At 44.6% G+C, this 21,836-nt stretch overlaps 1 pseudogene; it reads left to right on the top strand.

Moving 5' to 3' along the window:
• The first annotated feature begins 304 nt into the window (after positions 1-304).
• LOC107537615 (germ cell-less protein-like 1) lies at positions 305-5,805 on the top strand (annotated as a pseudogene).
• The last annotated feature ends 16,031 nt before the right edge of the window (positions 5,806-21,836 follow it).

Raw genomic sequence — 21,836 nt, 5'->3', positions numbered from 1 at the left:
AGGAGCTCAGACAAAAGGGAGTAATCTCATTGAGTTTCAGGTTACCCATCTCTCAAAGAAAGATGACCTCATCTGCTGCACTAAGAATATGTGAAGATTAAATAAGGAAATGCACATATTGTTAACCCTAACCCTTTACCAAAGGCAAGATTTTTTTTTTTAAAAAGACATAATGTTGTTTTTATAATTGGTGGTTGTATTACTATGAAACCATAAAATGCCAGATTTTATGGGGTATAAATGGCTGCCTGTTATAGTGTTCTCTCCAGTATAAGAATTTTCATTACAGTAGAAGATCGTAAACATGACTGACAATCAGAATCAGCTGGGAAGATGCACACATGCACAGTATGACTCAGAAGGACGGGAGCAGGCATTTGCCCTTGTCCGTGTTCGGGGCCGGAAGCTTTTACTTGAGGCTCAAAGGGTGCACCAGATAAGAAACCAGCAGGATGGCTGGACATTTTCAAAATGCACCGGGTCAGTTACAAGAAATCTGATGCTACTTTTGGGAAACTGTAGGTTAATAATAGCCACGGTTTTCCTGGATGTGGCATTATTTTGACGTTGATCTTTTGACTTATCTGTTTTTGCCATCTTTGCTCCGTTCTGGTCTTTCTGACCTCGTTTCACCATCTATACCTGCAGCCTTCTGAGTTGTATCTGAAACATTCATGCTATCCTTTGCTGATGGTCTAATTCACATATTCATTGATTTGCTCCTCAGTTTACTCATCCATTTATTCATTTACTCATCCAGTATTTTGTTCAGAAAACAAACATGTATTGAGCACCTACTATTTCCTGGTCACTGTGTCAGGCACCAGAGATTTTAAAAAAATAAATGTGCGCAGTTTAGTGAGGGACACAGACAAGCAAGTGTATAATTATGCAAAATAGTACAATGGGAGTACAGAGCTGAGAGTCTCAAGGAGAACCGAGCACAGGTGGGTGAAAGAAGGTTTTCTGGAGAAAGTGGCAGTCACACTAATTCTTGAAGGGAAATTAGTTCAAGTGGGGAAGGTGAGAAGGGCTTTCTAAGTAGAAGGAACAGCAAATAAAAAGGAAGCCAAGCCTGGTCAGCGTGGTTCAGTGGTTGAGCATCTACCAACGAACCAGGAGGTCATGGTTCAATTTCTGCTCAGGACACATGCCCGGGCTGTGGGATCGATTCCCAGTAGGAAGCCAATCAATGACTCTCTCATCATGGATGTTTCTCTCTCTATTTTCCTCTCCCTTCCTCTCTCTGAAATCCATAAAAACATAGTTTAAAAGAAGGAATCCAAGTCCAGGAGAGCCCGGCTTGTTTGCAGACCTGCAGATATTCTAGGTGGCTCTTGTTGAGCCAGTGCATGATGCGATGAGGCTGCTGACCTAGCCTGGCGACTGTCAGTGACCTATTTAATCTCTCCACTGCAAATTAATTATAGTAATTACATGTGATAATTTAAATAAAGAGTCCAAACGGAGTACCTGATGCACAACAGGCACTAGGAAAATATGAATTAAACTCTTATCTCCTTACCATTGCATTATTTGCTTTCCCAGCCCCATAGTGCCTAGCAGAAAGTAGCTGTTCAATAAAGTTTCCTTAAACATAATTCAATCACTTGCCACTCAGCCTCAGGTTTAACTTCCTTTTTTTCCTATGAGGGTGCCGAGGGCCACAGACAGGGCGGCCTTTCCTCAGAGCTTCCCCATCTTTCTCTACTTGGGGAAACAGCCCCAGCCGTCTCCACTGCAGTCTGTCTCTCTGCCTCTGGGGAACCTCATCTCAGGTAAATCCTGAAATTAGAGGCTCCCATTCCCTCCACAGAAGGTACATCTGCCACCCTAGATTTGCACCCATTTCATCATAAAGAGATAAGCATGGCAGCTGCCACAGCCACAGTTTGGGTGTAGCAGACAGAAAGGGGCTTTTGAATACATTTTTGGTTTCAATAGCAGGGGTCCCCCTGTTGCATCATATCCCTGCCTCCTGTCTGCCTGCATACTTGGGTTTAAGGCACAAAATCTTGTTTCCTCGCTTGATTTTCAATCATCATATGCAATAGAAATATGCTTTTTTTGACAATGAAGACTGTGAGGCTTAGAGAGATAAAGGGTTTGTCTTAGCCAAAGGGTTGACCAGTAAGACGGTCTCACACAGCCATTGGATTCTATCATGACCTGGTTTTATTGCCCCTGTGGGGAAAAATGAGAGAAAGTAAAAAAAAAAAAAGATTTTCTCTTGAGATTATCAGTGTGTATATGTGTGTAAACATGTTATTAATTCACATTAACTTTTAAAAAGTAGGAATATACAAATATTGTAAAAAATGTATAAAACACGGGAAAGCATATGGAAGTATGTCAGCACCCAGAGATACTTTGGTTTATCTATCATGTGTATATGTGTCCCTATAAAATTTTTACAAAATCAGGATTATAACACTACACACATGCATACAACGGTCTTATTTCACTTAACTTTGTAGCATAAACATTTCCCCAAGTTATTAAATATTCTGCAAAAACACAATGCGGCTTGACTGCATTAAGGTTTGGATCCACATCACCGGCTCATCTCCTTGCTACTCGATTAGAAGGAAAAAAGGAAACAAACAGGAACTGGGTTGAGAGAGGGAAGCTCTGTGTCTGGCCCTAGTTCTGCCACATAACATCCTCTCCCCTGGGTGTCTCCACTGGCCCACCTGTGAAATGGGGATGCTGTTGACTTTTTACCAGCCACACGACCCCGTTTGGAGGGTCACCTGAAGCCACGTGATGGGTTAGCCCAGGACTGCAGACCCCCTAGTGCTGCCTTAATTATCCTGTTGGTAGGAATCCCCATTGCTGTTCTACCTGGGCGCATGCACAGAAACCTCCCGGGAGGCAGGTGTGCGCCTTTCCTCCAGGCAGCGCTGGCGAAGGCACAGTTCACAGGAAGCACCCCTGCTCCCATTGTCCCCTTCTATTGTCTGTCCTGATGAAAAATGACCAGTTATTATTGCCCACCTTTGGGGCTGGCAGGCCTGAAAGGAATCAGTAGCCACATAAATAGCTGCTGTTATTGTAACAGCCTTTTCATTGATGGACTTAAAGTGTGGGGTGTTTGGTATCGATTGCGAGCTCCTGCCCTGGGAGGCGACGGTAACGGCGGAATGGCACCGCCAGGGGCTGCAGCAGGCTGAGCGGCTCCCCCGGCGCTGGTGCAGAGTGTGTTTGGGCAACCGAGGCTTCTTGCTTTGCAGGATAAACGTGCACCCACAAAAGGTGTTTTCAAAGGCGCAACCCTGTACTGCAAGGGCTGCTTCCTCACTGAATTACTTCCTGCCTCAAGGGATTTGAAACGCCCGTTCCCAATGTGATATTCAGCTGGCTCCTAATTCTTTACCTTTCCATAGTTTTGGTCTTTCTGTGCAGTCAGCGCTTAATTGCCAAAAGTGAACCAACAATGAAGCGTGCCGTATGTTTTAAAAGAGTCCTGTGACACACTACACCACTTTTTAATATTTCTCTTCCCTCCCTTCCTTCTTGTCTGGGTTTTATGAGCTCCCCTTACTCTCTCTCATGCTTGAATCGCTTCCTCTCACTCTTCCGACCTTCAGAAAACAGAAACCAAGAACGGAGTGGCTACCACATTTAAAATGACAAGGTGCTAAGCACCGTGGGAAATCAAAAGTTGATTAGGGGCTTTGTTGTGAAAGGGGGAGGGGGCAAGGTCCTGCACTCCGGAGACCTGCGCATTGACAAGTGGGACAGGTGGCAGTGAAACTAAGCTTGAGAAAGTGGCCCTGTAGGCACCAGGCTGGGTGGAGACCCGAGGCCCTGCCCAGGTAGGAGACCTGTCCTGTCCGCTGGGCTCCCTGAGGTGCGCTCCCTGAAATCCCGGAGAGCTTTGGCCCACGGGAGCGCTGAGCAGCCCAGTGCTGTGCCATCCAGGGCAGGGCCAGCCCGGGCCTGCACGAGCAGGTTCTAGGGTGGGGGCTCTGCCAGGAGGCCAGGAGACTGGTAGGGAAACCGCCGGCCCGGCGTCTGTTGCTGCCCAGCAGCCCCAAGCGCCAGTGGAGCAGCGGGGCCCTCTGTTACCGTCCCCTGGACCCTGAGACACAGGAAGGCAATGAGTAGCAGGGGCTCCTCAACACTCCTCGAAGAAAAAAAATCAAGAAGACATCCAAATATATTTATCAAACATTACTTTTGAGTGATGGAAATAGCGACATTAATATTTGTGAACAAAACAAGCTAACAAACAAAATAGAAACAGACTCATAGATACAGAGAAAGGGCTGACAGCTGGCAGAGGGGAAGGAGGTTGTGGGGCTGGATGAAAATGTGAAGGGACTAAGCAAAAAACCAAAACAAAAAAAAAGAAGCAGAGCAAAACGAAAAACCTCATGGACACAGACCGCAGCATGGTGATCACCAGAGGTGGTGGGGGGTCGGGGAGGCAGAAAGAGGGTAAACGGGGGGTAAGTGGTGATGGAAGGAGACGTGACTTTGGCTGATGAACATACAATATACAGATGATGCATCACTGAATTGTACACCTGAAACCTATGTAATTTTATAACCAATGCCACCCCAATAAATTCAATAAAAATAAAAAAGTAAAAGATTTGTGCTCTAGAAGAGTGGACCTTACACAAAATATATTCATGTCACTCTGGCTACTTTTCTAGTATGTTCAGTGGTTCCTGGAAAGAATCCAGCACGAATATCAGTGACCTGGAGATTCCTGGCCAGGATATTGAGGTAGAAGCTGCAGTTGGGCCTCTACATGGAGATGAAGTATTAGTAAAGCCCAGTCGAGTTATTATTGCCATTTTGGCAGCAGCTTGTATGCTGCATCGGATGGTTTCATAGAGCACTATGGTGAGACAATGAAGGAAACAACTAAAGTGAAAATGGTATGCGCTATTTAGTACACATCCACAGGGACCTACGGATTAGATTCTGTAAAGAAAAAGTGCCTTGAATAGCTTCTAAACACCTGGGTGACTCATCGGAATGCCGAACTTTTTGAAGAACTCTATAAATGTCATGAAACAGTTCAGTGGTTCATCTAACTTATCTATGATGCCAGTGGAGGTAGATGCATACACAGCTCTTAAAAAGCAGATGCCCCTTCAATGCGTGACTTCTTGGGCTGGGTCTTTAAAACAGCCCATCGGTTTTGACTGAAACCGATGTCTGGTTTTCCAAGAGGAGAAAAGATTTTGAAGGTATGACCTTCCTTGAAACTGAGCAAGGAAAACCATTTCTGTCAGTCTTCAGACATTTAAGGTTATGGAATATTATCGGTGATTTGCCCTCTGCAAGAATTATTGAACAGGATTCTCTAGCGCTTTATGAATGGCTGTCCTCTGTGCATAAACAGCAGTGATTTGCTTTGCTCTGGGTGGAGCAAGACAGGGAGGTGGGCCCTCAAGAAATCAAAAAGGAACTAGAGGGAAGTAGCTTGAGGTGTGGTAGAGAGCTTGACAAAGATGGTGAATACTGCTGGTGGCAGACAGGTTTTAACTTCTGCTCGGGCCTGCTCGCAACTAATATCAATCGATGCATCATTTTCAAAGGCAGTGCACTGAATCAGCCCCGTAGTGGGTCTGTCAGTTTACAACCAGGAGCGAAGCATTTACATTACATTTGGCCTCTTTTGATAGTAGTGGAAAACCGATATGCAGTAGGACAGCTGACTATCAAGTGTCTGCACTTCGAAAGGATCAGAAACGAGTAATGATGAACTTGGACAGCAGGCTTCTGATCTTCGCTTTATATACCTGCTGTGATTTCCTGTATATACCATCAGAAAAAAAGAACTGAGAACAGTAGTCATCAAGAAAACTGAGGATCTTATCAGTTGGGAACTGCAGGGCTTTGAAAACTTTTGCGGCCAGCTTTAATTTAGTGGCCCGACGATGCCCACACCTCCGGTGACTGACAATGGTGAAGGCCTTACGAACGGTACAGATAACACAGACTGTTCTTATCCCCATTGCAGTTCTCTGATCAATCATCCAAGTGTTAGTTGAGGACTGGGGCAGAAAGAAAGTGACCAGAAGCGGAAGTTTAGAGAGAAGAGAGGTGGAAAGATGCTGAAACAAAGATGGGGGGGCATAAGACACAACTGGCATAGGAAAGTGGTGAGGAAAGAGAGCCAGACACTTGGAGAACATAAGAGAAAAGCATAATATGACTGGAGAAAGCACCAGCACAGATGATGTGGAGGCAGAAGAAACCGAGGAGAGAAGCCAGCAACGGGGTGATGTGTGGTTCGTGCAGCCAGTGAAAGGCTGGCAGCCAGCAGCAGGGGGCATCAGAGCTCCATGGATAGTAGCAGGATCCTGGGAGGCAGAGAGTGTTAGCAGAGTGAGGAGAGCAGGAGAGGGAAACTGGAGATGGAGAAGAGGGGTGAGACACCCCCCTTTGTAACTTTGAAATTAGAACAGCGATTGGCCTTTCTTCAACACGGAGCCCTATGGCTAACTCCCCGGGGCACCTTCCTGCTTCAGACTGGCACTGAAAGTGTGTAAGTCATTGTTTTAACGGCTATCAAAGGCTTTCTCAAAGAAAATGTGTCCAAGGGACTAGGCCCGGGCTTGGGTCACCTGAGTCGCCTGTAGGCAGAGCTCATTCAGTTCCAAATGGCACAGTTAGCTGGAATTAGTTTATCCAAATACTCCCCTCTCATTCACCTCCCCCCAAAAGAGATTTATTTTAAGGGCATACTTGGACAGCTCATAGATAAGTAAGTGATTAAAAAAAACACACGTGAGCCTTGGGGAGGAAAACCCCAGGGATTTTTGGTTTTGTCTTTCCCCCACTCATTCTTTCTGGGTAGGTCTTATTTTCCCAGCCTTCTTGTGCACATCTCTCATCTGAGTCATCTTCCTCAACCTCTTACCACTTCCAATTTCAGTTTTAAAAAATTCCAGAGGAAGTTTCTGATGGGCTCAGCTTGGTTCTTGCGTCCACCCTTTGGGACAATCATAGTCACCAAGGGAAGAGCACACTCTGGCCCAAGCCTGAGTGACACGCGCACTCTTGTGTAGGGCTGGAGATGAGGGAAGAGGCATGGGGTGAAAGCGGCTGATGTCAGAAGGAGGGATTAGAACCCATCCCTGAAGCCGCCCCAGTGTAGGCCAGCTAAGTACATCTTGAAGAAGTAGGTTGATTGTGTTACTCTGAGCATCTTTCCCCATCTGTCTGTCAGATTGCGTCAGTTACACCTGCCTTGCCCACCTCCCGGAGTTGCTATGGTGGTCCCATTGTACTACAGACCCAGCCGTAACACCTCCTGCTAACAGGTGTGCAGATCCGAGCAGCGGCATCAAATAGACTGGATGTGAGAGTCAGGACTCTTGGGTGCTAATTTGGCATCAAATAGACTGGATGTGAGAGTCAGGACTCTTGGGTGCTAATGTGAATTTGATATGTTCCTTATCAGCAATGTGAATTTGATATGTTCCTTATGTGGATGCATTTAAGTATCCTTAACTGCAAAATATAGGGGTTTACTGAGTCAGTTTATTTTTTTAACCTTTCGTTAGACAACTTTGAGCATGTGAGGAAACACAGGGCCTTTCCTGACCCCCTCCCTCAATGTCAGGAAGCTCATGAATCCTCTACAGGTTTATCCTTAGACCCCCACGTAAGAATTCCTGGGTTACATCGTGTTCAAGGAGATATGTGACTCTTCAGTTGAGTGAAAAGAGGGGCTGCGTTCTCAGTGGAAAAGACAACCCTGGGAATAGGGCAGACATACATCTCTTTTTGGTTTAAATTCTATTACTGGAAATATCATGCGTGTTTCTCATTGTCTCCTTCCTCTGGACTATTCCCTCTCTCCTCTCCCTGTTTTGCCTTCACCACTCATCTTTCCTCCCCTACAGGTAGCCAAGTGTGGGTGTGACTGAAGTTTCCTTTCCATCTGTATTAGCAGCAGAGTGTGTTGCTATCAGGAAAATGGATGGGACATATATCATCTCTTATCTCCATCTCCAAGAACTTAAATGATGTTGTTCCCCAACCAAAATAAATCAAAGGAGAGGAATTTTAATGGTAGTCGCCAGGTGCTGGCAGCATCGTCAGAGCTGTTTGCCTCCCCGGGTGGGGGATCACGGGACTGTGAGTGTGGAGAGGGCGAACGCTGGCCATTAAAACAGCAGCTCCCCGCCGGAAGGAAACGGCCAGGCCAGGCCCGTTCAACATAAAGGCCAGAGAAACACCGCCTGTGTCGGGGTTGTCTCCGCTCACGCCCCACCAGGAGCAGTTTCACAAGGGCCTCGGGGGGCTGCACACACAGGCATTGCCCCCACGAGTCAGATGGATGCTGAGCGCCTCAATAATCTCCCTCTGATCAGTCGGTTCGCAGCGGTGCACAGAGCTCTAAGCTGGGCCTCAGACAGACATGGACTTATATCTGCTCTCGCTGTTAACTGTTGAAGCTTTTCAATTAATAAACATTTATCCAGAGAGGAAACAAGATGGCGCGTGGGTAATGGCTGCGCCCGCCGCCTCCCGCAACCACATCAAAATCACAACTACAGCACAGAACCACCGTCACTCAGAGCCTCCTGAAATCCGGCTGAACACAAGCCCCACAACCAGGGAGCTGAAGCAGCACCGAGACCGGGAGGAGCGGGGAGACGCGGGCGGGTCGGGGCTGAATTGGGGAGATGCAGCCGCGGGCCCACACCCGGTGCCGCGGGTTAAACCCAGGAGGGAATCTCGGCGGCGGAGGTTTCCCGGAGGAGGGAGGGCTCCCAGCCCCACAGCAGGCCCCCAGCCCAGGGCACCAGGGCTGGGAAGAGACGTCCCCACAACTCCCGGCTGTGAAACCAGAGGGGACTGTCACTGAGGGTCGCGGAGGCTGCGGGAGCCCCAGCAGCTCCTCTTAAGGGCCCGGCACGGACTCACTCGGACGCTCCCTCTGAGCCCAGCGCCGGGCAGCAGCCTGAAGGGACCCGGGACACTCGGGGAGGAACTAACCTGCCTGAGATCCGGGCGAGAGCTGGAGGGGCGGCTTCCTCCCAGGCAGAAGAGCTGCAGAGGCCATTGCTCCTTTGGGGAGTCCTCCTGCACACAGCCAGCAGGCAGGCGCCATGTTTGAATCGCCAGCACCTGACTCTCACCTTTGGCCCCGCCCCGTGATTCCCGGAGGCCCCGCCCCTCCCCACCTGCAGCTCATCCAGGCCATTTCCAGGGGCTTTTCTGTGCAAGTGGCCTCAGGCTTAGGACTTTCCTAAAATCTCTCAAACAAGCAGCAGCTGCCCCATACGGCTTGATAAGTGGCCCCAGGCCTGGCACTAGCGGCAGCTGCATTGGCTCATAGTTTGGCCTCTCCTGGGCACCTCCAAGCCCAGCACAAGGAGCAGCCAACTACGGTTTGCTGAGTAGCTCATGCTGGGAGGCCCTGGGCAAGGCACTGGCAGAGGCTGACTTTGCACCTCCCGGGAGGCCTCAGAGACAGTGCACCTGGTGGTCAGACTCGACCACCCTGGATTACAACCCTACCACATCCACCAGTGACACACTCAAGGGGTGCATTTGGTGAACACCAAAGCTCCACTGAAGTCAATCCTGCTCCATGGGGTGTCTCCAGCACAGCAGCTCTTTGGCTGTAGTTGCATCTGGTCCTCACAGCTGATTGGCCTGGGGGTCAGTTCCTCCCAGTGATGCCAACAGCAACCAAGGCTCAACTACAACAGGACAGTGCACACAGCCACACAGGGGAGCACCTAGAAGGCCCAGCTCAGGTGACTGGGGAGGCTGAGCCACTGGACCCTATAGGACACCTATTACACAAAGCCACTCTACAAATTCCAGGAGACATAGCAGCTCTACCGAATACATAGAAACAAACACCAGGAAGCAGCCAAAATGTGGAGGCAAAGAAACATGTCACAAAGGAAAGAACAGAAAAAATCTCTAGAAAAGGAACTAAATGAAATAGATCCGAGCAAGCTAACAGATAGAGAGTTCAGAATAATGGTTATAAGGATGCTCAAGGATATTAATAAGAGTATGATGAAAATAATTGAGAAAATCGATGCTACGCGAACTGAAATGAATAATAATTTACAGGGAATCAACAGTAGAGGACACTGAGAATCAAATCGGCAATTTGGAACATGAAGAAACAAAATACATACCAACCAGAAGAGCAAAAAGAAAAAAGAATCCAGAAATATGAAGATAACATAAGGAGCCTCTGGGACAACTTCAAGAGGCCCAGCATTCATATTATTGAATGTTTATTCATATTATTACCAAAAGGAGAGGAAAGAGAGCAAGAAATTGAAAACCTATTTGAAAAAATAATTACAGAAAACTTCCCCTACCTGGGGAAAGAAATAGACTTACAAGTCCAGGAAGCACAGAGGGTCCCAAACAAGAGGAACCCAAAGAGGCCCACAGCAAGACACATCATAATTAAAATGCCAAAGGTTAAAGACAAAGAGAATCTTAAAAGCAGCAAGAGAAAAGCAGTTAGTTACCTACAAGGGAGCACCCATACGACTATCAGCTGATTTCTCAACAGAAACTTTGCAGGCCAGAAGGGAGTGGCAAGAAATATTCAAAGTGATGAAGCATATGGAACTATAACCAAGATTATTCTTCCCAGCAAAGCTATCATTTAGAATTGAAGGTCAGATAAAGAGCTTCTCAGACAAGGAAAAGCTAAAGGAGTTCATCACCCCAAAACCAGCACTACAGGAAATGTTGAAGGGCCTTCTTTAGAAAGAAGCTAATGAACAAAAGAATCTGATGAACTAAATAGATCCAGAGACATTGACACATGTAACAGATGATCATATTTCAGAGGGAAGAGATTAACCAAAGAAGTTATATGCATAACCCATGGACACAGACAATGACGGGGTGAAGGCCTGGGGAGGGGTGGGAGCGAGGTGGAGGGGGTCAATTGGGGGGGAAAAATGGGACACCTGTAATACTTTCAACAATAAAGATAAATTTAAAAAATAAATAAATAAATAAAGTAAACATTTATCCAGTGCCTATTACGTGTCAGACATGTGTTCTAAATAACGGGGATATATCAGCAAAAAATAGAGATTTAGAGCCAAGTTAAACACACACTTAGCCTATGACCTGGAGATCTTACTTCTAAGTATTTACCTAAGAAAGAGAAAACAAGTTCGCATGGATGGTCAAGCAGATTCATTCATAATAGTCTAATACTGGCTACAACCTAAATATTCACCATAGGTCAATAGATAAAAGGCAAGACTAATCTGTAGTTCTGGAAATCAGATCAGTTTGTTGTCTGGGATGAGGAATGGGACACAGGGAACTTTTTGGGGTGATCAAATGTTCTATATCTGAGTATATAGTAGATTTATTTGTCAAAACTCATTTAACTATGCACTAAAAAGAATACTTCTAATTTCACGTGAAGTGTAATTCTAAAAAGTTGGGTAAAAGAAATTTATTCCCAGTCCACACAGAGCTGTGTTCTAGTGTTGACAGAAAGTAAATAAATTGAAAACTTACCTAATAGTATAGCAGGTGGCAATAGGCATTAAGATAGAAAACAGCGGTTTAAAGGCCTTGTGAGTGGCAGGAGAGTTGCTTTTTTATGTGGAGTGATCAGAGGAGGCCTCTCTGATGAGCTGACATTTGAGAAGACCCGAATGAAGTGGAAGTGTGAGCCACGTGAGGAAAGGCTATTCTGGACCCACGGAGGAGGGCGTGCAAAGGCCCTGACGCAGAGGCATATGTGTTCTGGTCAATGAAAGGCGAAAAGGCGAGGGAGGGAGGATTGAGCAGAGCAGGCAAAGTGGAGAGTAGTGAGGCTTGACTCAAGGTCTTGGAGGTAGAAAAAAATCCAACACATCAGGCCTTTGGGACCAGTGGTTGGACTTCAGCTTCCTGACTGATGGAAAACCGTGAGGATGTTTCGACTTGAGGACTGACACAGGTTAAGAGGTCCCAAAAGCCTCATCCTCAGAGAAGATAATAGTTGTGGTTAGGGAGGCCGTATAGAAGGCGGGGCAAGAGACGATGGGACTTAGTGGGGGTGACGGAATATGACCAGATTCTGGATGTATTCTGAAGGCAGAGCTAACTATGCTTTTTAGAAGAACTTGACATGGGAAGGTGAGAAAGAGAGCCATCCGGGACGCCTTCCATGTTGACCAAACGACTGGGAGGGCGGAGTAACATTGTGTGACATTTGTCAAGACACCTCACTTTTCTCCTTTTCAGCCTAAGTCCTGCTTCACAGAGTTCCACAGAGGGGTCAGCGAGAATATAAGTGGGGTGCCTAAGACATGAGAAATTCAATTTCTTCACATGTATTTCTGCTTCATTATTGAGCTGGAAATATTCTATTTTGCAGAGGACTTCCAATTGTATTGTTTCATGATTATAATTTCCAAATATCTGAGAGTTTCATTACACCCATTTTGCAGGACTAACTGGCACTTAATGAGATAAAGTAATTGACTCAATGTCAAATATTATTGCAAAGTGCTAGGCCCCCAATGCAGATCTCTTAATGTCACATAAAGTGAACTCTGGTGTCCTGACTCCAAACTAACTGTCCCCTCTGTACTTCCAAGTTCTTCTATAGATGTTGAGTTCAAGTTAAACAAACATTTCCCGAACATCAAATTTATCAAACATCTATACTAGGGAGAAAACAAATAAACTGTTGTCACTGAACTCTATGGCATCGCCCTTTGTCTCTTCCTCAGAGGAGAATCATATTGATAGTAACTAAAAAACCATTAAATGTCTCTTGACCAAATTTCTTAACATCTTGCCTTTTTTTCTAGCATAGCGTCATCTAACATTCACATCCTACAAAGCAGATTTTATTATTCCTGTTTTATAAATGAGAATGAGGCTTTGAAATTTTAAGTAACATGTAAGATTAAACATCCAGTTATCAAAAGAATCATATTTGTTTGACTAGAGAACCATTACCTATCACACAATATTGCTGCTATCTATTCCCTGAGCCCTTGTCCTAGTCGAATACAGGAGAGAAACATGACACAGTCATTGGCATCATTAGGTGCAATGCCAGCCCAAGAATGTTGGAGAACATGACCTATTGGAGAACCCAGTGGGTCTTGAATGTCTGAGGCCCAAGAAGTTCTCAGGCCTGCAGCTGACTGCAGGCAGGTCGAGCTTTGGAGAAATGGGATATCCACTGAGTTCTGAGCCTCCAACCCAGAGGCCAGGGAAGTTGCTGCAGCTCGGCCAAAGTGAGAAGTTGCTCAGCTCAGATTTGGAGCTTTCTGCTGCCTTTGTGGAGATGCCATTAGGCAAATGAGCTGGTCTGAGGGAGGCCGATAAGGCTCAGGGAGAGAATGCATGAGTCTTTCCAGAGAGGGTCTTTTGAAGCAGCCACAGAACAATAAAGCTGCTGGCCGGAGATAGGAAAGGCCTTGAAAAATACCCAAATGAGGGCCTCCTCCTCAATTCCTTGGAGGTGAATTTTATCAGGAAGGCCGCTTGTGCTTACAGAAAGCTGTAATCACTCACGGTGGGACACACGTTCTCAGTGAGACTGCAGTTGTTGATCAGGTCTAAATATTCAGGATCCTGTCTAAAGACATGTTTCTCACCCTGTGACCTGCCTGTTCCATTCTCACAGCTTCTTTAGAGTTTCCTAAGCTCCTGGACCATCTGAGAACCATGCTTATCAAAGACTACTCCTTTATTCCAGAAGGTTTGAGCTTTAAGTGATTCTGGGGAGGACAACATTGGCTACATCATCAGGCTGGCATTAAGAAGGATGCATCAAAGGCACATGATAATCTGCCCACCCTGGCCCCTCAAGACCGATGGTCAGAAACCTTGGTTTCAAGAGTATTGAATCCTCAAATGTTTCTTCTCTTTCTGAGCTCCTCTCTCTCTCTCTCTCTCTCTCTCTCTCTCTCTCTCTCTCTCTCTCTCTCCTGAGCTCTTTTCTTGGTCAGTGGAAGAACAATGACTTTGGAACCACAACACCCAAGTTCCAATCCTGGCTCTTACTTACTTTTGTTTAAACCTTGCGTAAGTCATGACCTTGAACTGGGATTCAGTTTTCTTATTCCTGAAATAAAGATTGTGGTCTTATTTCAAAGGGCTACAGAAGGGTCTACTATAATAATAATTTTAAGGAGCTTCACATAGTTTCTGGCATATTTTTTAACACTAGTCATATTGAACTTCTTTCAGTTCTCAAGTTTGCCAGGCACTCTCTCATTCCAAGGCTTCCCTTACTCCCGCACTGTGGCCTGCTGCTCCGCACCCCCAACGCATCCCTTCATCTGACTCTCATATGCTCATCTTTCCCATATAAGTTTAAGCATCATTTCCTCTGGCATATGTTGCTCGATCATTTCTCTAAGTCTGGTAGAGAGGCCCCTCTCCAGGTTTCCAAAGTACTCTGATCTTCCCTGTTATAGCTCCTATTAAAATGAAAATATTCTTGGTCATTTTCTGCACTAGATATGAATTCATAAGAGCAAGGCCTGCATTTGCTGAAGACTTATGTCAAAGTTATGTGTCTTTCTGCTTTACAGAACTCTTTCCCATGCTTTATCAACCTTTGACTCTCCTAATTAAATTAACATCCCTATGAAGTTGTATTAAACAGATCATAAAAATAAAGAATTAATGTTCAAAAAGGTTAAGAAACTAAATTATACTAGCTATTAGATACTTGATTATCTAATGCTAACTACAATTTGATCCCAGTTATGTGAAATACAAATAATAGAAGTAAGCTTTCATTAAGAACTGTTTAAATGCCACACATTGTATTAAGGGTTTACACTACAACCATACTATACAGGTATCATCACAATCTGAATTTTACAGACACAACTGTTAAAATCTCACACAAGGACACTTGAATAATAATAAATGGTGGAGCCCAGATTAAACTTGGTTCAATCAGACTCTGGAGCCCAAGTTCCCCACCAGCGACTCACACACTCTTTCAAAGCCTCAGTAAGTTCCACTGTAGCAAAAAATTCTCTCTTTCCTCCAACCAAAGTTTTGCTTTTTAAACTCAGAAAGGAACTCATTTTCTCTTATTCCATTCTACACAGATAATCAAAATCTATGATACTTGAATCCAAGAAGTTTGAAAGTTTTACTAAGAATTCCGTGGAATGGGAAAGTTCTGGGTAATGAGGAATCACAGAGAACGGACTTACCATCTCTGTCCACAGGTTAGCTCTCACATTTTAGTGCGTGCTTGTGTTCAGAGACAAAGATGGTGCAGGATAGCCAAGGATATTTCAACTCTTGCACCGGATGGAATTTTGGAGGGTTTAGGATTGTTAATTCAGGGAAAAGATCACTGTGTGTGTGCATTCTTATGTGAGGCATGAGGGTTGAGTTTAGTGATGGGAGAGAAGTTAGTCATCGTAACTGGCATCAAATATTAGAGAATGATAAGTGGGAGATAGGAGGAAGCAGGTCTTTTCTTAATATAAAGAAATAATTTAAATCAGCCGGAGCACCTACTCCACAATGGAATAGGCAGGGTTCTGAAGTCATGAGCATCCTATGACTAGAGGTCTTCAAGCAGAAGTTACTGGAGATTCGCTACAGAGTGATCACAGCATATGGTACTCAAACTGGAATCCTTTTTACATGAGAAGAAGAAGATATATAAATAATTTTGTGAGGATAGTGAGTATACTAAGGGACTAAGTGTCACCCCATGCACACACTTAGTGATTTCTTAGGCTTCGTTTGATTCTAATATCCCACTATTATATTAAGTTAGCAACTTCTAAAAACATTGTGGATAATAAATTTTGAGGAGTTGGCTATACAGAAGTGAGAAATGACCTATTCTTAAGAGTTTCGTTGGCCATGAAATACATATTTGATTGTTTAGTACATTGGTAGGTTGGTTAGAGGGTGTGTCTTGACCTCACACACATGTCTAGCAAGTTCTCTGGGGCTGTTGACCTGGGCACCTTGAATCTCCTCCATGAAACCCCCCCACCTGGCTACCTTAGGCTTCTGCATGTGGAGTTTGGGTTCTAAGAGCTAAAAGCCTTTTTGAGAGCTCCTTCAAAAATCACACATCTAATCTGATGGGCCAAGCATGTCACAGGCTAGTACACATTTTAAAAAGTTCGACATTTCCAAGTGGTGGGGAAATAGACTCTATATCCTGATGGGGGTGGGCAATGTCACATTGCAAAGGTACACACATAGAGGAATTTGTGGTCATATTTTGTAATTAACCACGCTGGAAAGGGGACATCTCTTTAGCATCTTACCTAAATTCCTGCTGACCTTGTACCAATCATTATCATTTATGGCAGACTAATGTATGTTTTTTTCCTTCCAGAGCACCTTAATACCTACTACCTTCTCTCTCTTTGATTTCCATAGTACTATATCTTACCATTGACTTTGGGTGAGTTGATTCATACATTTGATCTTCAGATTCCTCATTTATAAAATAGAGAAGTTAGTCATGGTATGTCTTATGGTTACTGAAATGTGTTATGGGTCTTGCTATGTCTTATGGTTATGAAAAATCCAATGGGGCAATCTAGGAATGGTTAGTGGTGGCCAATATTTTGGGATTTTGGTCACTTTTTTTGGTATCAAGCATCAGGAAAGGAAAGTCTGGGTGATCATATTTCCTGAACACCCAATCCTCAGAAAAGATCTAGGAACTATTTCAATGTATGACTTCTGAATATAGTTTAGACTTTAAATACCAGTTTTTAAAGAATACTGTATTGGTTTATTACAAAGGAGTGAATTCTGAAGTTAAGATTGTCCTGGAAAATCCACTTGGTTTAATTACCATGTAGTGATGGGGAGACTCCACTCAATTTTGTGTCAATCAAAATCAAACAGCCTGAGAACACTGAGATACTGTTTACCTCTTAAAACATGCCTCCATGGTTTGCCTACTCACCTAATACTAAAATTATTTGAAGAACTTTGAAATCCCTTAGGGAGCTTGTTTAAATTCCTTAGGGACAGGAGGGCGTGGTGGGAGAGAATTATCATTTATCATACTGTTCCTCTGTCCCCAACATCGGACACATGATGACTCACTCAATCATCTCAGTGAACCTGTAACAAATGAGCATACCTAGGCTTGTCACCACTTGCTCAATGGTTCAGACAGTTCCTATTAGATCACTGATTCAAACTTAGATTTCCTAACACCAAAGCCCTATATTTCCAGTATTCAGTGATACTTCTCAGAAAAGCAAAGGGCTTCAATATGTTACCCTCTTGTAGAAAAAAAAATCCTGAGAGATTGAGTATGAGGTGGTCACTGTTAGGAGGAGTCAGACTGTAACCTTTGGGGCCTATAGGAATGGCAAGGGAGTGTCTAGTGACACAGTCTGTGCTACAGACACTGAGTTAAGAGCAGGAAAGATCATAATAAAAGGTCCCTTCAATTCCTTAGAGTGGCCTCTCATTAATAATCCAGTGGCTTCATGCTATCTGCCATATTTTCCTCCTTCTTTCTGCATCTCAGAGAAACAGAGACGAAATATATTTTTGAACAGACAGCTCCCCCATTCTATTGGTCACATACATATTTCACTTCTTAAAAGCTGCAGACAAACAGCGAGATTCGTTTCAGTGCCAGGCTACCATAAATTTATTTGCTTGTTAATGCAGCTTCCTCAGTACATGTTTTTGCTAACTAGGAGCATCAAAATGTCAATCTGTCCCCAGGGGTATATCAACCTCATGATCTGAAGTCGGTAACAAGATTAGAGCAGGGACTGCTCAAGAGTACACGCTGCCTCAGGAATCAAGGCGTGCTGAAATCCAGTATCACAGAACCCTACAATAATAGAACAAGATTTGTAGAGCTACAGACTGATAGAATCTTAGGAGTAGATGGAAACTTAGGGTTTATCCTATCTTGTTTTGCTTTGCTTTCACACACACCCATAGCTTTGACTTCCTTTTATATGGATGGATGAACTCCAAATCTGTTTTTATCTTAACCTAAGAGTGAACACCCTAGTCCACTGAAAGACAGAGGAGAGCAGAGATTGACCACGGGGCATGATTCCATTTGGCACTGAGAGGCCCTTGATAGGAAACAAAGACATAAATATTGATATGATTCCACCATTATCACAGTAGCATGGTGTTTTTTGTGTGTTTATTTAAGGGTATGCTTGCTTCTCTCTTTCTTATTTTGGCAGAAGGCTCTTGCCTTTTACTTGGAGAACCGTCCCTCCTCAGCTCTCTGGGGATGTTAGGTAGGAGGGCTGACCCAGTTCCCTGGCCCCTGTCTGATGATGGCTTATTTCATGTCCCCAGCCAGCGGTCAGGCGCCATCACGGCACCCCAGTCAGGCGATGAGAGTGAACGCTGGACTTTGATAAAACATGTAGGAAAAACGTACTTTCTTCTCCCTGAAGATGCTAATCTTGTGAAATATTAGCCTGATATTGCACTGACCTTCTGGTCATCTTGTGATGAAAGCCTCACTAAGAATGAAGCTACCAGAGAGAAAAGCAGAACCAAGATGCTGAGAGAAGAAATCCTGATGAGGAGCTGGGGTGCCCACACTCCTCTGCCCTCCGTCGTGAGGCAGGCAGCGTGGTCAGGTCCAGTCGACTCTCGGGGAGTAGAAGTGACATGCCTTCCGAGGAAGTGACGAACTGCATATCCAAAAACGGAGGTGACTGAAAGTTAACATACAAATACCATGTAACCTGCCCATTCAAATCCCAGGTGTCACCCCATAAAAAGGAAAGCCTATGTCCATACCAAGACTTCTGTGCAAATATTCATAGAATCTTTGGCCGTAACAGTCCAAAACTGGAAGCACCCCAAATGCTTATCAATAGATAAATGGATTAAAAATATTATGCTCGGTTTGTAAAATGGAACACTACTCAGCATTTGTAGGAATAAATAATTGATACATAAAATGGGAAAGAATCTCAGCATAATTATGCTGAGTTAAAGAAGCCAGACAAAAAGAATACTAGATGAATGATTCCATTTATAAAACCTTCTAGAAAATGCAAACTGAATAGCAGCAATAGAAAGTGAGGTCAGTGGTTGCCTGAGGACAGAGGACTGAGCTGGAGAGGGGTTACAGGGGTCTAATTAAACATAGGGAGGCAGTGGATGTTCATTGCCTTGATTGTGGTGACAGTGTTTGTGGTGGTGCATATGTCAAAATGTATTAAATTGTACAGTTTAAATATGTGTAGTTTATCGCAAGTCCACTATACTGCAATTACGCTACTGAAGACAAAGGAGATGGAGCCTGTGTTGGCCCGAGTCCCCTAACTGAGCAAAAGACCCCTTCCACCAACAGCTAACCCATATCTGATATGTGCCTGGCTGCAGGAAAGCTGCATAACCAATCATCCCAAAGTTCAGTGGTTTAAACATTGACTGCTTATTGTCACTTTTAAAAGGTCTATGGATTGATTGCAACTTAGCTGGGATAGGCTGGGCGCCAGGATCCAGGCTGAACAGTGGCTTCAGGTCTGCGTCATGTGTCTCTTCTACTTCTTACAGCAGCAGTCATTCAGGCCGCGAGATGTGCTCTGCGTACCCGGGCCCGGGGCCAGGTGGATGGGCTGCAGCTTCCCCGGGCATATTCCTTTCATGGTGTGTCACAAGAGTGTGAGAGCGCAAGTCCAGCTGGATAGGCACGTGCCTGGTCTCTGTTCGTGGATGTCTGCCAATGTTCCGCTGACCAGACGAGTCAGGGTTAAACCCAACTTCAGGGGGTGCAGCATACACGCAATCACAGTGGGAGGGGAAGCAAAGCGAATATTTATTGAACAACAGTTTAAACTCTCAATGTGTGTACCATAAGTAAAAGGGCAATCCCTTGAATGTTAAACCACTGAGATATCTGGAGGTTTGTTGCTACAACATATGAATTCCTTTCCATCCTAAGAATAACATCAGGTGGGCACTGGAATGCAACGCTAAATGGAAGTTTTAATTTTTACAGCCAATAAAATCATTTACTTGATCCCTGTTTGAGTTAGGTTTTCCTCACTTGAGCCCAAAGTCTCCCTACTATTATAATTATATAGAACAATGACTAAGAAAGAGCGGAGTCTAATAAAATAAAGCATATCTATCATTATTTGAGCACCTACTATGTGCTAGTCACTTCACATTATTTCATTTAAGCCTCATCATATGCAGCAAGGTCGGTACTATACACCAGTCTTTTATTGAGAACACTGAGGTTCAATGTCTCAAAAAAAAAGAGATAGAGTTGACAAGCAAATCCAGGTCTGTCAAAGCCAGGATACATTCTCCACCCAATTTATAATGTTTTTGCTCATAAGATAAAACAAAACATGGCACCAAAGGCATTCGCGACATTTCTCGGTCTCCTGACAAAGCCGTAGCTAACTTCCTTCCGAGAGATCAACATCCATCCTGTGTGTTTTAACTCTTTGTTATCACCTTCCTGACTGTTGTCAGTGCTTAACTACCCCTCGGCCTGGAAATTCTTCTCACTCTAACAGTGTGCTCATCAGAGAATGTGCCCTTCAGACTCGAAATCCCCACCTTCCAGCTAGTGGCTGTGAGACCACTGGACAACCACACACACCTTCAGTGCCCCAGTTTCTTCCTTTGTAAAATGAGCAAACATCATCGCCTGCCTACCTGATCTGACAGTCAAACAGGATGAACAGAAAGCAATTGCTAAGTGATAAAGTGCTTTAAAATATTATGTAGGATTAATATTATCATCTTGATTAAAGTTACTAACAATGATTCAGAGAGACTAATCTCTCGGTAAAATTTTCATTATTAGGACAGCTGGTTTTCTGGGGGGGAGGGGTATTTATAGATAGAAGAAGGCATTCTTGCCAAAGGGCTCTTGGTTTAGATCCTACAGACAGACGTCTCTGCCTTCCTATAAGACAGTAACTCCTGCTACGTCTGGTAGGTTCAATACCGTATCTAGCCCAAGGGCTCTAATTACCCCCAGCTCTCCCCAGCAGCCTGTAGCCCACTGCATGGTCACCAAAAGGTCTCCCAATACCGGCTGTGATGCTTTTTCTTTTTTCTAAGAGGTCTTTATTAACTCCTCTGCCTCTGCTGAGTCCTGGAGGCCAGGTAGGTGATTAATGGCGCTTGAATTATGATCCAACTAGAAAGACTGTTGGTGAAAATTTATACTCAGAGTGGCGAGATAGAATTCTTTCAGCCCAGGTACTCGACATTCATTGCACAGTTTAATTGCAAAGAGCAGTAGTTAATGAGAGCACAGGGGAAGAGGGTAGACCAGGAGCCGAGAGTCTGGGCTGAAGGCCAGTGCTCCCAGCAGTAAACTGCCATCTGGGAGGGATGAATCATGGAGTGGACAAATCGCAGCATCGGGGTGGGATTTTCATCATCCTTATGTTTTATCAATAAGGAAACCAAGGCACAAAGAGACTAATGAGTAAAGACAAAAGTAACAACAGCGCCAACTGCCTTTTTGTGTTAGTACCTTTCATGAATCAAGCTCTCGGTAGGAATCTACCAGAACAAACGCACGCAGAGCTAATCTCAAAGACAACGTGGGAAAGTTAGATGCCATCCTCTTCAGTTCACAGGCGAGAAAGCTGAGGCTCAGGGACATCAAGTGAGTTGTCTAAGATGATGCAGGGAGTCTTGGTTCTGGGATTGTAGGCAGGGTCTGTCTAGACTTTAAAACCTCTGCTCCTTCCAGTGTGCCCAGGCATGTTTCACTGTGACCCTCTGCTGCTGCCATCGATGTAGAGTTTCCCGTATGCCAGGCACCGTGTACACATCTGATCGCTGTTGCACCCACTTCATCAATGAGGAAACTGAGATTTGCTGTGGGTCAGCAGTGTGCCCAAAGCCCTGTGGGGAGCAAG

The sequence above is a fragment of the Miniopterus natalensis genome, chromosome 12 (assembly GCF_054644295.1).
Source record: "Miniopterus natalensis isolate mMinNat1 chromosome 12, mMinNat1.hap1, whole genome shotgun sequence".
Taxonomy (NCBI): domain Eukaryota; kingdom Metazoa; phylum Chordata; class Mammalia; order Chiroptera; family Miniopteridae; genus Miniopterus; species Miniopterus natalensis.
The sequence above is the reverse complement of the archived record's forward strand: the minus strand, read 5'-3'. Positions and strand labels throughout refer to the sequence as shown.